Source organism: Lactuca serriola, chromosome 8, assembly GCF_051521515.1.
Source record: "Lactuca serriola cultivar US96UC23 chromosome 8, Lser_US96UC23_V15, whole genome shotgun sequence".
In the NCBI taxonomy this organism is placed as follows: Eukaryota; Viridiplantae; Streptophyta; class Magnoliopsida; order Asterales; family Asteraceae; genus Lactuca; species Lactuca serriola.
This window is the reverse complement of record NC_136415.1, coordinates 193,780,813-193,797,593: the sequence shown is the minus strand read 5'-3', so window position 1 is coordinate 193,797,593 and position 16,781 is coordinate 193,780,813. Positions and strand designations below refer to the sequence as shown.

Here is a 16,781-nt window from a genome sequence, read left to right as displayed (position 1 = left end):
AATGTGAATATATTCATCATTTTTATGATGTGGACCAAAATTTCTGAACAAACTTAAAGGAATGACACATAGTTTGACCTTTGACCGGTACGTCCAACTCCTTGGAGTGATTTGCTCATAGACCACTCTGTCCAACTTCAAACATCTTAATGGACTTGTGCTTGAAGTTGAGCAGAGCGGTCTATGAACACCGAGCAAATCATTCCAATGAGTTGGACGTACCGATCGGTCAAAGTCAAACTACATGTTATTCCATAAAGTTTGTTAAAAAAATTTGGTCACTTCATAAAAATGATCAATATATTTGATATGATATTCAAACTTTGCAAATTCTATATTCATCATTGATTTGCAACAAGAACCAAGTAATGTTAAATGATAGAACTTTGAACACCATATAATTCATTTTGAAAATTGACAATTGCATGCATAATTTAATTAATCGAGTATCATTTACCAGACTTTTAGTAGAGCGACAAACTCAGCATTTCTTGTTACAATAATTAAACAGTATCTTCTATTCTAAAGTTGACATATTTTTCTGTCGCCATACTTGTATTGGTACTACCTCCAACGTTTGATCCTTGGCTAATAATCGAACTTTTACTTCTGATCTTATCCTTAATCCCATATTTCTTCATCAAAAACATCACCCAATCCGACAAATTCAAAATAATATATGCACCAATGCCACCTATCATCCCATATGCCACAGAATATGTCAATGGTATCAAAATCATAGTGAGAAATGCTGGAATTGCTTGTTTCATATCATCCCATTGAATCTCGGTCACTGCTTTCATCATCAAAACTCCCACCAGTATCAAAGGTGGCCCCACCGCCCATGGTGGTATCGATGCCAACAACGGTGTAAAGAAAAAAGCCAAAAAGAAGTATCCCGCCACCGTTATCGCCGTTAACCCCGTCCTCCCACCCTCTTTGATCCCCGTTGATGACTCCATATATGTCGTCACCGGCGATGTCCCTAACAATGACCCGATCATGATCGAGGCTGCATCTGACATAAACGCAAAATACTGACCCTCAAAATCTCCGTTTGAGTCCATCATGCCTGCGAATCTAGCCATCGAAGATAACGTGCCAGTGGCATCAAGTATGTCGATGTACAGAAATGTGACCAATGCTTCCCAGAATGCCTTTGAGTTCATACCCTTGAAGCTTATGGCACCTGCTGTTGTCTCTAACGCATGGACATCGATAATCTTTTCGAAGTACTCGTATGCCGAGTTACCTAACTCAGTATCTGGAAACTCAGTCACACTCGTGTGTCTAAACCATGAAATCGCAGTCACAAATATTATGCCATAAATCATGGCGCCCTTGACATTTTTCACTAAACAGTATGCGATTATCACGAACCCAACAATACCTAGCCATAATGTTGGGTCTTCCATTCGATTGTGTATGCATAGTATATCGCCTGATGCTGTAACATTAGGCATCAGGACGATGGTTCCATTAGTGAACACAGGTGCTAGGGCTGCTCTAGAAGTTCTTGGGCATCCACCTAGGGTTACTAGGGTTGATGGGCTATACCCTATCAACCCAATACCCTGGTTGTGTTGTAGTCCAATGAAAGCTAGAAACAACCCTATTCCGACCGATGATGAGATTTGGACCGGTTTAGGTACTAGTTTTGCTAGTTTGGCTCGAACACCGATCGTGGAAATGATCAAAAAGATAAAACCTTCGATAAAAACAGCAGCTAAGGCGGTTTGGTAGGATAAGCTTCCGGATCCATGAAACCCTACCACCGTGTAAGTGAAGTAAGCATTGGTCCCCATTCCAGGAGCTAGTGCGAAGGGAAGGTTAGCAAATAATCCCATTGACAAACACGCGATGAGGGAGGCGGCAGTGGTGGCGACGATGAGATCTTTTCGGGTTCTCAAGAGGCAGTCGGTGTAACCAGGGTCCACCGGAGGAAACTTGCAAGAATCCGGAGGGAGCATGAGGGTGCAACTGGCTGGGTCTACGCAGATGGGGACGGAGGAGGTGCAGTTCTTTACGCTACATGTGCCACCGGAATCGGTGATGATGCTGGCGTTTACCACAAGGATGTAGGCCATGGTGAGGAAGGTGGCGGTTCCAGCTCGGAGCTCTGTGGTGAAGGTGGTGTTGCGTTCCATGAGTTTGAACCTTTTCCCGATTCTGGTGGTGGCCATGTAGGAATTGAGGCGGGATGTGAGTTTGGTATGTGAGGGGCGGAGCGGCCAGAGTTGTGGTCGCGGAGTTGTTGCCGGTGGTGGGGTCTCCATGTTCATGGCTTCAGAAAACTATTCTCGGATTTCGTATAAATGCTACGGAGTTTAAGAGAGTGTTAATTGACGGAATGAAATGATATTTGTGGCACGATATGTGACAGTTTGGGTTATAAATCAGTATTACATGCCAAATTTCGTAGACGTAAACCTTCGTACTCATAATCAATAGTAATAAACTCATCTCCAATTTTTTTTTTTTTTAAATAGAGTAAAAGGTGTTTCATTTTTAATCCTATTCCATTTTTTCTCTAAAAAATATATTCCTAAAATATTTCATTTTTATAATATATATATATATATATATATATATATATATATATATATATATATATATATATATATATATTATCAAATACACCTCTCTACTAATTAAACTCTATATTTATGATTAATTAATATAAATTAGTATATAACATGATATTATAAATATTAAATATTATATTGAAATTATAATTAGTAGATAAAATAAACTAGAAATATATAAAATAAAAATGAGATGGACTAAAATTGATAACCAAACTTCACCTCCATTTTTGGAGATATGAATAGTATTCCCTCATATATGGGGGAATACTATTCATATCTCCAAAAATAAAAGTGAAAATGGGGTAGAGTTGAAGAAGAATGGGAAAGAAATGAAGTTCGGGGTGGGTTGTACATGGGTATTTATAAGGCTCTTTGGTTTGGTTTGTTTATTGGCTAAAAACAAACTAACAATCACTACTATTAATGTATTTCAATAGTTATTAGTTATCGGTTTCGGTTAATGATTTTTGTTAAAGGTATAAAATAACATAAAAATAAAAAGTACATTGCAATTAAAAATGGAGGTTATTAATGAATTTGAGAGCATCCACGTACAATACATTAAACGTTATAGGTTCAATAGATTGATACGTAATCATTTTATATATCATACCACTTTGTCAATTTTTTTCTTAAAATACGTTGAACTCTAGAAAATTCAATGAAATATATCTAAACATTTATTTTGGAATTAAAAAAAATATTTTTCTTATTGAAGAGTTCAATATGATCATTGAACTCTAAATCTATTAAATGCTAAGAGCATTTCAAATGTGAACTCTAAATCCAGTCGACAAGATATGTTTGGTGTGTTGCAAGACATGTTTGGAGTCTTTTGGAGAACATGCGATTCATTACAAAGAACTTTCAGGGTTCAAATATAGGCACGATATGGTTAAGGATGTTTTGGTTGACATATTAAAACGTGTCGAGGTTTCCACCAAGAAAGAGGTTGTTGTGAATTTCTTGACTGATCCGACAGAAGGAATGTCAACCCTTAGGCCGACTGACGTTTTGATTTTTGGATAAGTTGGAGGGCAACACGCATGTGTGGACCTTACGGGGGTATCCCCTCTTGTAGGCTTAAGGGCTGAGGGTTTCACGGCGGGACATGTTGCATTAAAGCTGCTACATGCAAGGTCACCAAACATGAGAAACCGTGCATGGAAAATGAATACGTGTTCCTACCATTTGCATTTGATGCGGTGGAGCTTCTTAGTAGAGTACAACGGATCATGCATAACATTGTTATATCCCCTAGATCTATAGATGTAGTCTTCAAAAGAATTGACTTTACCATACAAAAAGGCTTAGTGGCACAACTTGTCGCCCGTTTTTCTTCTCATTTGTTGTACGATGATAACTAAGATGTATTGTCTTGTTATATTGCTCAATAAAAACTATAATATAATATAAGAATGTGAACTTATTTATAGTTTTTTACTATTTAATTGGTTATTTATTTTCATTTAATATCATTGAAGTGTCTGTTGTCATATTGAACTTATTTTTATTTTTTATGTATTTTTATTATCATTTAATAATATATATTAAATGACCATATTGAACAAGTAACTATTTTCTTTTTCATCATATTTTATTATTATCCCCTTAATTATATTATAGTTTTAAATATTTTCCATTTATTTAACTACATTATTCCAATCATAGTTTTTTCATTTATGAAATATTTGTATACTAACTTTAATTTCTAATGATAATTTAAGTTAAAATATTTCATATCAAAGTATAATATGTTTAAAAAACAACTAACTAAATGACGATATTTATGAAACATTTTAGATAGATAATAATAATAATAATAATAATAATAATAATAATAATAATAATAATAAACTATTGAAAAGCTTAATCATTGAAGAAATTATTTAATTAGAGGTCAAAATTATTAGACTAATAAGGTGACAAAATATTAAATAATAATATAGGTTTACTGTAACACCCCTCGCACAGACCTATTTGAATTGGCTTTTAATAAAATCCTTAATAGAATTCCATAGTTTTAGTTTGCGGAAAATCGATTTCCAAAGTTGAATTCAAATACCTTATAAAGTTCAAACGCGGATAACGGTCCCAATTAAAATTTTCCAAAAACATTAGGGGTTTTATATAACTAATTATGTCGTAGAGTGCTACAGCATATATCAAAACAAGGGTTTAAGAGAATATTACAAACCAAATGTCTTCTAAATATTCAAAGCTTATGAGTCTCCTAAGCTTATGACAATATCCACTAACCTGCAATAATTTATCAACAAGTTGGTTAGGCTATGGGGAAGCCTAGTGAATACGATCCCAGGGTTAGACATTATTGACGGTGTGAGCACGATGGTTCACAGACAAATATACAACCCATACCTTCTCAAAACAACTAATAAACATCAAAAGTTAGCTTGGAGGTAAGAAGAAACATAAGATAAAGTGCATTGTAATTTGTGACAATTTGCAATAAACTTCACTGTTAAGTAAATAATACCAAGTGGGTGTGTAACATTCAGATTCTTGGAGGTATTATAATTTATTATATTTTTGAATTTTGGGCAGTGTCACGCCGTGGTGAAGGAATTCTGCGATGTGGCAATGGTCATTGTATCGTGGGTTTTAAATGGCCGCCACGACGTGGCAGCCTATGGCCATGGCGTGGTAGTTGCTTAATGAGAAACCCATATTTCCAGGGTTTGCGCCATATTTAAGGGAATGTGAGGCTAGGGTTGCTCACCCTAAGCCTCCATCAGACTCTCTCAGCCTCCAAGCAAACCCTGACCTCTATTTTTGCTCTCTAAGCCTTTTGTGTTGATTTTGGGGGATTTAAAAAGAAGGAGGTGACTTTTGGGCCTAGATTCAGCAAGCAACTCTTTTCACCATCTTTTTGTGCATCTTCTAGACTCTTGTAAGTCCCTAAGTTCCAAGTTTTTTTTTGTTTAAAGCGCATAGATCTAGGTTTCTATGCATTAACCTTCATGTCCTTGATTATTAGATCGTGAGATCTCATAAAGTTTGCAACGTTATGAATCTCCAGGTCTTTTTGGACCTCAGATGCTTTGGATCTGGAATAGCATTGAGTTTTAGCATCATGCATGGAAGATTTGGCCAAAAACCCTCATTTTGACCTAATAGAGTCCAAGACATGAATTGGAAATGCATGTCTAGAAAGTAAGGATTTTTATGTTGTATTTTGATGCTAGAAATGTTCTGGAAAATAGGAATCTAGTTGTCTTCAAGAGAAAGTACTTAATGGGTTAAACCAAACTTTGTTCTTACCCTTTTAGGTCTAGGAATAGGGATCTCTATCCCTTAAAGAGTCTAAAGGGGTAAAGTTAGAAACTTTATCCACTTGGACCTTAGAATGGACCACATCTAGGCTTTGGAGCACCTAAGATAAAGGAAATCAATTTAATCCATTAAGCTGTTTGTGTGCCTAATGCTCACAACGTGGCCAAGGTCCCCAGGGCGTGGCGGCTGGGATGAGTCTCGACTGTATTGTCATTTAGTAGTCATCGTGTGTCCAAGGATGGTCACATGTGGAAACCTGCTTTAGTTGAATTTTAATTTGACTTTGATCGTTAACTTTGACCAAATTTAACCTAAGGGTATTTTGGGTATTTTGAGTGGTATTTGAGAATAGTCACTATTTGATGAATAGGTTGTTGGATTAGGTGTCTAAGCCCATAACTATAATTGGTATGTACTTGATTTGATTATGAGCATGGTCCTTTTGGTTGCCTTTACTCATGCAACTAGGATGACTAGTGGAGAGAGAAGAGTAGGATTTATTATATGAATAATAAATTGGTACTCAGGATAATTTTATTAATATATTATAAGATTAATATATTATTTGGAATCATATTATTAATTGGTGATTAATCATAAATTAATTTGATGTTAACTTTGGGATTAAAGGAACTGATTAATAATGGAGGAACTGTTTTGTAAATCATTGACAGTTGCAAAACTGGGCTGATGGACTCCTTAATTAGGAGTTGACGAAATCCTATAGGGAGGCCCTATAGATTTCGTCCAAGGCCTCTTATGGAGGAGTCCATGGGTTGCTTAAGCCTTAAGCAGGAATTAGGGTTTCCTCCAAAAACCCTAGCAGCCCACACAACTATATAAAGACCTCCATACACTTGGAATTTTGGCCTATGCATTCCAGATAGAAAACCTGGCCGAAAATCCTTGTCTCTCCAACTCATTCTTTGCATTGGGTGTTTGTGACTCCATTAGAGGTGCAATAGTTGGGGCACTAAGCTTTCAAAAGTCAATGACTTCAAGGATTGTTCTTGTTATTAGTATATAACAAGTGAGGTAATCATCTAACCCTAGTTTATATATGAATTTCGAATTCTATATGCTAGTCTATAGGGTTATTGCTTTGGTATTCATATTTGTATGTTCAATAGAGAAAAACTTAGATCCAAAGCAATTAGGTTTGCATGATCACATAGGATTGTAGTTATGCTCAAAACCCATCAGTGGTATCAGAGCCTAAGATGTTTTTCTATTGAATTGGTGCAATAGTGAATCATCTAAAGAACAAGAAAGTCGAAATCTGAAGTTCTGGAGCATGAACTCGACAAGTTGCTTGAACTTGACGAGCTCACTTGCCAACTCGACAAGTTGACTCATCAGTTTCAAGATTTTTCGATTTTTTGGCCAGAATTTGAATATGATAATCACCATAACTCATTTTTATTGCCTAAAATCGATATTTCTGTTTGGTAACATGATATCCTTATCAAATTTGAAGATTTGGTTAAATATGGATAATATAAGATTATTTTGATTCAAATATTTAACCTAAAATTTTGAATAGTTTCAAATTGGACCCTCTAAGTTTTGGAATTTAAAAATTAATTAAAAGTTTAATTTTGAAATATGAAATTCTAAAACCCTAGTATTTTAAAAAGTTTTAAAATACACCCTTTTGGTTTTGTGATTTAAATTTAAAATTACAAGTTTTAATTTTGGAAATTCAAATGGAAACACCTAGAATGTATGATTATGATTTTTATTAATAATTTAATTAAAAGATTAATTAAAAAAGACAATTAATAATTCCATAATATGATTTAAAGTTAATTAAATTAAAAGTTTAATTTATTTAAAAGATTAAACCACTTAGTATTTTAAAAGTTTAAAATACACCCTTATAATATTATAACATTAAAAGTTTGATATATATATATATATATATACATATACATATATATATATATATATATATATATATATATATATATATAAGAATAAGTCAGTCTTACCGTTAGTAGGCCTCATTCACGAAGCTGGTCTATAAGAGGTGTTTAAGGAAGCGGTCTGTAAAATGACCGTCATTGAGTACCCACTCTTACCCACCGCACCCTTGACTAGTGGAGGGTCGTTAGCCGAACAGGTAGGATAGGACACAAACTCTCATTAAAAGTATAATGAAGATACAAAGTAACTAAGTGATTTTATAAATTCCCAAATCTTAGTTACTTTAGGAAAATGTGAATTTGATGGTAGCCCATGAAATTACACATGGCACCTTATTGGTCAGTTAGTGGAGCGTGTGTGGTTAATTGGCACACTAATGTGGACTAATGAAGGATGGCAATGGGTTTCTCGTAATTATCGTTGATCAATGGAGCATGTGTGGTTAACCGGCACATTGATTAGATGATTAATGACATCGAGAGTACCAAACTAATTCGCATGGTTATTCACACCTTGTTTGTGATCCTCGGTATCCCAGTCACAAACTTGAAGGGCATAATCGAGATTAAACATACAATTGAAAAGTTCAATGAATCTCAAAAGATCTAGGAATTTCATTTAAACCTTAGTTCGTTTAAAATTTCGTTTTCATGGTGGAATTGGTAAATCATCATTTACCTACATTCAAATAATTTGCAATTGGATTATGGCATCCCTCTTCTGAATTGTGAATTATTGTGTTAGGTCCTATCCTTAGTATTTCATTTGGGTGTTATATTAAGGATTATATCAACTAACTTGAATTTCTCCCTTTGTAGATGTATGGTTTTGACAACTATGGTCTTCCTTAATCTCTTGGAAAAAGATTTCCATTTGAAGATGATATTCCACATGTCGATCAAAGAGAAAGATCATTCCCTTCTTCGTGCAAAGGTGGAACTGGAAATCATACTTCTCTTCCTCCACCTCCTCCAGTAATTCTCCATAACCCACGTTTTCATTGACTTGAAAAGTTCAAGGTCACTTAAGCCCTATTGGCAAGAAAACACTAAGATGGAAGGTCTGTGTGTGCACACGTCTTAAAGATGAAGTCACACATTGATAGACTAGGAATGTTGGGTGTCGTTTTTCCAAGGAAGCTAGCTGTTGACTTGGTTCTTCACTCACTTCTCGAGTCATATAGTCAGTTTGTTAAAGACTACTATGTAACCGACAACGACGTGACCCTTATCGATCTTATATATTTGCTGATTGTTGCTGAAGCAGCGATGCTTTGGCGCACTGGTCAAGCAAATGTGATTGGAAGATCTACATCCCCAAATTCCATGGACATAGGAAATGACAAAGGTGATAGTCCAGAAATGGTTTCTTCTCCTATGGGAGAGAAATCGGCCTAGTTCCACACTCGACCATATCCCGGAAATCCTGATCGATTCTCCCATACTTGGATTCGTCAAAGCTCTCTCATCGCACAAAATTTGATGGGTTCCCAACCCATCTTATCTTCAAATAATATGAATCGACTATGATCTGAGTTTACCAACACTAGCGTTCCATTACTAGTTGATCTCGTTGATTGCCCAACTCCTGAAATTCAGATAAATGCTCCCTGAGACTTCAAAAACCCGATAACCCCAACGTTTCCCATGATATCACACCAAATCCTTAAGTTCTTTATGCTGGTGACTTAAGACCATCATCCCTGCTTTGAACTGGCGAATCTTCACCCATACTTCCCATTCTCAAATGAGTTTTTGAATTTTAACCATCTACGATCCTTACGGTAATAAAATTCCCCTAGTACATCAAATGACCATCCAACTCGAGCGATTGACACCATTTCCTTGTTGCCGCTCCTTTCCTAGCAACGGTAGTGATTGAACCCAAATGTTCAAATGTCGGTCATACCAAAAAAAATGCTAACCCAACTGAACTTTACTTTGCTGAAGAACTAATCATGTTGCCTCGATTGAAGATCTTTCCATCAACACCCCTGAACTGAACCCAACAAAGAACCGGAACAACTCCCCGATCAACTGAATTCCCACTCATCAAAATACGACCCACTAGAGACTTTTGGCATGCAAAATGGCATATAACAACCCTTGACAATACAAACCATACAATAACAGAGAACCAAACCAGAGATAATGTTTACCCAAATCAAAGAAAAAGATGTCATACCCGCAAAAGCACATGTCGCACTTAGACCTGCTACATACATCCTCATGTGCCCCTTTATCCTTCATGGACCCACCACGACCTCTCAAGTCTCTAACCTTAGATATGGCAACGTCCAGCTGCTCTGATCGCCGAGTCAGACTATGAGTCCACCTCCTCTTCCCCAGCTGCCTATTTGAACCAATCTTTTACTCTTGGGTTACCCCAACCATCCCATCAATCGACTGAACAACCGAGATCCGACTCTCAAACCTTGTGACCAAACAATTAGCAACACACCCAAAGATGTCAGGAAACTCCTCCCATAAGGCTAGCGAAACCCCCGAGGCAATCCATTCATGGAATTGAACCTCCTGAAAACATGGCGCATAACCCACGTCTGACCCCAATGACAAGAATTAACAATAAGATCCTCCTTCCTGAAGGATTCTAGGGATCCACAAGCCTTGGGCTCTAGATGAGCCCCAACTGCCCTACTACAATCTCGGCCTGAAAGGCCTCGAGGCATCCATCCAAGAGCTCCAAAATCCCTTCCTTGACTGAATCGAAGATCATAAGAGACCATTCCAAAATTTCGCGAGTAATCTCCGAAGGGATGAACTCCCGCATGTGCTCATCGATTGGATCAGCACCTGAGCCTAATTCTGAACCCGTACCTCCTCCCGGAGTGCTCAACACCATACAAAAAAACAACATGCAGAAGATCAGAACATACCCAAGAATCCTCATCCCATAGGCTTCCTAGGTTCCCCACGACTCTCCCCGATTCGAGCATGGATCATGTGCTTTCAGTAGTACGGGCCCAACTTCCACACCTACCCATACTTTCCTCAAGAATCATCCCAAATCCTCTAAGTCACCTTCTCAAATCCATACTCCAAGCACTCTCTAACAGTGCAACAAAACCCACTAAAGCATTCCCTAGGCTTTCCTAGATTCCTGAGCTCACCTTGCCATCAGCTGCTGAAGAACTCATAATGTTAGTTAACTATTTCATGAGCACAATCACATGCAACGAAGCTCAGATAATCCTTCGAGTAAAAGACTCATCCCTAAAATTGTTAGACTCAAACGAGATTTGTGTAATAGGGTAAAATCTATCACTCTGAGATTGTTCAATCTTTATTAAATGTAAGTTAACATGTTCACTTAGTAGCTAACTCTCACCACTTAAGAGTCCCACAAATCACGAAGAAAGTAGAATTCGAGCAGTAGCACTCCAATCCATAGAATGATCAAAGAACATTCAAACTCACACAACAGAGCTCATGTTAGGAACTTCCACCCTTACTGCCGGTTTTCTTGTTCATGCAAATTATACACAGAACATGATCAAATTGACTGTCGAATAAAAGATTCTACCCTAGGACCATAACCAAGCAAGGAACATGAAATAAGGCCAAATCAATTATTCTAGGGCTATAAGGTCCTCATCATATACAATTTTTAAAGCATACACTTAGCAATTACTTATACCAATAACTACTCCCATCCCAACATATCATTCAATGTTCCCAAGGCTACAAGGCATCACATATCAGGCCAATCTATCACTGACTAACCATCACTAGCATGCAAGTCTACCGACTCATGCAATAGACATACAAAGGCATCTCTGCATTCTATCATGCAAAAATTGAGCATATCCTTAGCCCTAACTAGCATGTGATTAATAGATCAAATCATATAAGACAACATGTATGAGTATTTTGGGAAAACTTACTTGAGCTCAGCTAATTGCACACACCACACCCTTTCTTATCTGAGAAACCCTTTTTCTTAAAAAAAAATACTTTTCTTTTTAAAAACTTTACCAAATCCTCAGTTTGAGTTCAGATACACCCGAGAGTATGTCCGAATCCCTCAAACCAAGTCTCTGATACCAACTTGCAACGTCCCAAAAATAAGACCCAAAAATTTCATTTTTTAAATTAATAAAACCAGTATTCCAGAAAATCATCATAAAAATTCAAATGAAACAAATGTATCAATCATCATATTAGATCAGAGTCAGTCAAGAAATTGCGGAACGAGGTGGTGTGTGCCCCACAACCATCCCAAGCTCTTCCATTTGAAAACCAAAGCACTTGAAACATAATCTAAAAACCGTAAGCGCAAAGATTAGTGAGTTCCCCAAAATATCACACAACATACAACCACATAATATCATGCACACATGTATAGTTGCCATGGGCTACCCCTATGGTCTTAACCTGGAATGACATGAGCTACCCCTATGGTTTGATATCCAAGTGTCATGGGCTACCCCATGGTCTTTACCTAGAATACACAGGCTACCCACATGGTCTGATATCTTAGTGCCATGGGCTACCCCCATGGTCTTTACCTGGAATGCCACGGGCTACCCCCATTGTCTGATATCCAAGTGTCACGGGCTACCCCCATGGTCTGATATCCAACTGCCATGGGCTACCCCCATGGTCTTCATACAACCAAACACATAATAAATGTCAATCCACTTGTCAAATGATGGGCCGACATTGTGGCCTTCGACCCATTGATATAGTGAGAAAACTCACCTCAGACAGCTGAAACCCACACAAATACTCTCTGACTGTAGATCCGTTAACAATCCCACGCTATTAATCACCCAAAATAACATCAAATTAATAACTGGGTCACGACTCACACCAAGAGTCCAAACTAGGGTAAAATTCCTTTTTACCCTTCCCTATGCTTTGCCCAAGTCCCAAGTCCCAAGTCCCAAGTCCCAAGCCCAAACCAATAATCCAAAGGCCCAACTTCCATTTAATACCTAAGGCCCAAATATGGCCCAATTTTCCAAATTGGGCCTCAAAAACCCCTTTATGGTCCTAAAATCCAAAGGAGACCAAAAGGCACAGCTTAGAAGCCCAAAAAGAAGTCTAATGGCCTAATAAGGCCCAAACTACCAAAACCCAAAAATGGCCCCAAACCTCAAAAGCCCAAAACGATTCTCTGGGGAGTAAGCCCAACATACTATAGATGTACGCCCCGTGTACTTAACCACAAAGCACGACGTACAATAGCCTAATGCACAATCCTCGCATTACGCTGAGCGTACCACCTCGTACGCCCAACGTACTACTCAGGAGTCCAAAACCCATATTTTGTTGTTAATGGATTAAGGCAAGATGTCTAAAACATAGATCTGGTCCCCATCCAAAGGCTTAACCAATAAAGTTTCCAACTTTACTCACAAGCACGACTTAATTGGACTCAACACTTAGAAAAGAACTAAATAAGAGCTTAATACATGCATGGACCAAAGTTTTTCATAAATAAGAGCTTATCGAAGCTTAGATCTAACATCCACTACTTCTGGAGTAGATCAAAAGCTCACCTTTTCATCAAGGGACTTAATAATGCCAAAGAACTACATAAAATAGATCCAACCACAAAGATCATCAAAGTCAAAGTTTTTTACCTTTGGAAGCTTACAAATGGAAAGATACTCGATCATGGATCTAGAAGCTCAAGCCATACCTCCCAAGGATTCGCTTCTTATTCTTCTTTTTCTTTTTCTTTTTCTTTTTCTTCTTCTTCTTCTTCTTCCTTTTCTTTTTCTTCTCAAGACACACATCAAGTACATACCAAGCTCAAAATCACCAAATTGCACTTAGGGTTTGGTTCTAGGGTTAAAAATGGGTGGAGGCTAAAGGTATTAATGTTTGTGAAGAGAAAATGAGCTTAAATAGGATCAAAAGCCCTAAAATAGGGTTTGCATGAGTCTGGAGTACGCCTCGCGTACTCCCAGTATGCTTAGAGTGCTCCTCTCAATGATCGCGATCCATCGCCATCGTGTAACGACCCAATTTTACAAAGAAATTTGTTTCACTTTTGAGGTAATCAAAACAATCTCATAAGCCACAGATTCCCAAACATATGTTTTCAAATAAATATTCATTACATCTTTGTTTTCCTTTTTAAAACATCAGAAGGTCCCAAATACATTAAAAAGAGAGATAGAGTGCGTGCCACGTCATCAAGCCGGGCCCTTGCCCTTGGGCTCAGAAGTACCTGAAACAAATTAACAAACTGTAAGCGAAATGCTTAGTGAGTTTCCCAGAGCATACCACACACAAACACATACACATATCCTGATAGCTAATTAAAGCTACAAACTTGCCATAGAAACAATGCAATACAATCAACAAGAATGCCATGGGCTACCTCACATGGTCTTTACCTAGGACTGCCATGGGTTACCCTACATGGCCTTACATCCAATGCCATGGGCTACCCCACATGGCCTTTACCTAGGAATGCCATGGGCTACCCCACATGGTCTTATATCCAATGCCACATGCCCCCCCCCCCCCCCCCCCGGGGTCTTCCATACCAGCATAATATCACATAACATAACAATCCGTAAATGAATAACACATATACGACACGTACACATAATGGGCCGACTTTGGTGCAGTAGACCCATAGGTATGGTGAGAAGACTCACCTCATTCCGATGAATATGAATACTGCCCTCCTAGCATTTCACAGCCTCTCGAGCTGAATAACAACAATCATAATACAATCAATAATAAGGCCTTAAATTACCCAAATAGAGGCCCAATCTTCAAAGTCTACCCCCATGGCCCAATTACCCTTTTCTTGCAAATGGGCCCCAAAGTACAAGTCCAATCTCCTTAATAGGCCACTTGGCCAATAAGGCCCAATCAATAAGTCCATGGCCCAAACAGGTAAAAAGGCCTATAACTCACAAAATCCAATCAAGCCCAACAACCAAATGAGGCACGAAGGTCCAAAGGCCCAAAACAGCTTAGGGCCCAACTGAGCTGCGTACACCCAGCGTACCATCCTGGTACGTGCAACGTATTGAAGGTTTGGGCACTACACGCCGCGTACAGCTGGTTACGCCCAGCGTACAAACAACTTAAGCACTTTTTCCATTAAGTGCTTAATACTCGAATCCATCATGACCAAAAGTTAGATCTAAGTCTGAAAAGATGTCCTAAGGCATAAAGTTGGCAACTTTATGCCCTTGCATGTCTCATACACACCCACCCACTCCATTAAGACTTTTCCAAGGTCTTTTACTAATGTATGAGGTCAAATCTCCCATCAAGCTTCCATTTTTATGCTCCTAAATGACTAGGAGACCTCAGGTCTAACTTTCATATCAAAAGGGAAGGCTTAACTCAACAAAAGAGATCCAAAGTTCATAAAAGGGACAATCCACCAAAACCCTAGCTAGATCTAAAGATTAGAAAGGAAAGATGCAAGCTTTTTACCTCCAGATGCTTTGCAAGATGCTTTAAATGCAGGATCTTGAAGCACCCACTTGATCCAAGCTTGCTTGACCACCCCTTCTTCTTGAAATACACACCAAAAGGCCACAAATTCACACTTTAAGGCTTAAGAATGATCTCACAAGGTTCCAGGAGTATATGGACGTTATAAGGTTATGGAAGCTCTCTAGGGTTTACTCCAAGGAACATAAGGTTGCTTAAATAGGCCTCAAGTCCAGATAATTAGGGTTTTGCAACCCTGGTGCGTACGCCCCGTGTAACTCAAGGTATGCCCAACATACCTTGATTCCTCCGCGACCACATCCATGTAGTATGCTAAGCGTACACTTAAGTACGCCCAACGTACTTAAGGGACCATTTATGCAAATAATATAATCCTTAGGGTTTTAAGACTTACCAAAATTTTGGATGTTACAACTCTCCCCCACTTGGACTAGACCTCGCCCTCGAAGTCCGTGGCTGAAAACAGATCGGGGTAATGCTCCTGCATCTCCTCCTCTGGCTCCCATGTCCATTCAGAGCCTCGTTCGGTGCTGCCATTGCACCTTTACCAACTTCACTTCCTTGTTCCGAAGTCCCTTCGTCTTCCTGTCAAGAATGGCCACCGAATTCTTGACATAATTTTGGCTTCCATCCACCTGAATATCATCCAAGGATATAATCGCAGACTTTTCAGCAACACACTTCCGAAGCTGAGACACGTGGATGGTGTTGTGCATCTGACTAAGTTCCTTTGGAAGCTTTAAACGATAGGCTACCTTGCTCACTCGGGCGATGATCATGAACGGGCCTATAAATCGAGGCTCTAGTTTGCATCTCTTACGAAACCTGATAATCCCCTTCCAAGGTGACACTTTCAATAACACAAATTCTCCCACCTGAAACTCAAGATCTGATCACCGTCGACCAGCATAACTCTTCTGGCGGCTCTGCACGACCCGTAACTGGTCGCACACCTGCTGGATCAATCCGGTGGTCTTGAGTACCACCTCCGTACTCCCTATCACCCGATGTCCAACCTCGTCCCAGCATACTGGGGTCCTGCACCTCCGACTATATAACATCTCGAATGGAGCTCGCTCGATGTCCAACCTGTATCCCAACTTCCTCCAAAATCCAGCATGCATGCTCGCAACATGTCCACCGATGTATGGATCGTCCTCTCACTCTGACCGTCAGTCTGAGGGTGATATGCTGTACTGAAGTGTAGTTGAGTACCCAGTTCCTCGTGGAACTTTTTCCAAAACCTGGATGTAAACCGAACATCCCTATCCGAAATCACTAACATCGGCACCCTGTGCCTTGTCACCACTTCTCGAACATAGATATCTGTCAACTTTTCTGCGGATATAATCTTGGAGATCGGAATGAAGTGGGCACTCTTCTTCAGTCTGTCCATAATAACCCATATGGCATCCACTCCCCTCGCCGTCCTTGGTAGCTTCGTAATGAAGTCCATAGCGATCTATTCCCACTTCCGCATGACAATGGGTAATGGCTGAACCTTGCCATGAGGCCGCTG

At 38.8% G+C, this 16,781-nt stretch overlaps 1 pseudogene; it reads right to left on the bottom strand.

The window, feature by feature from the left end:
* Positions 1–503: 503 nt before the first annotated feature.
* Positions 504–2,276, bottom strand: LOC145067719 (adenine/guanine permease AZG1 pseudogene; annotated as a pseudogene).
* Between the last annotated feature and the right edge of the window lie 14,505 nt (positions 2,277–16,781).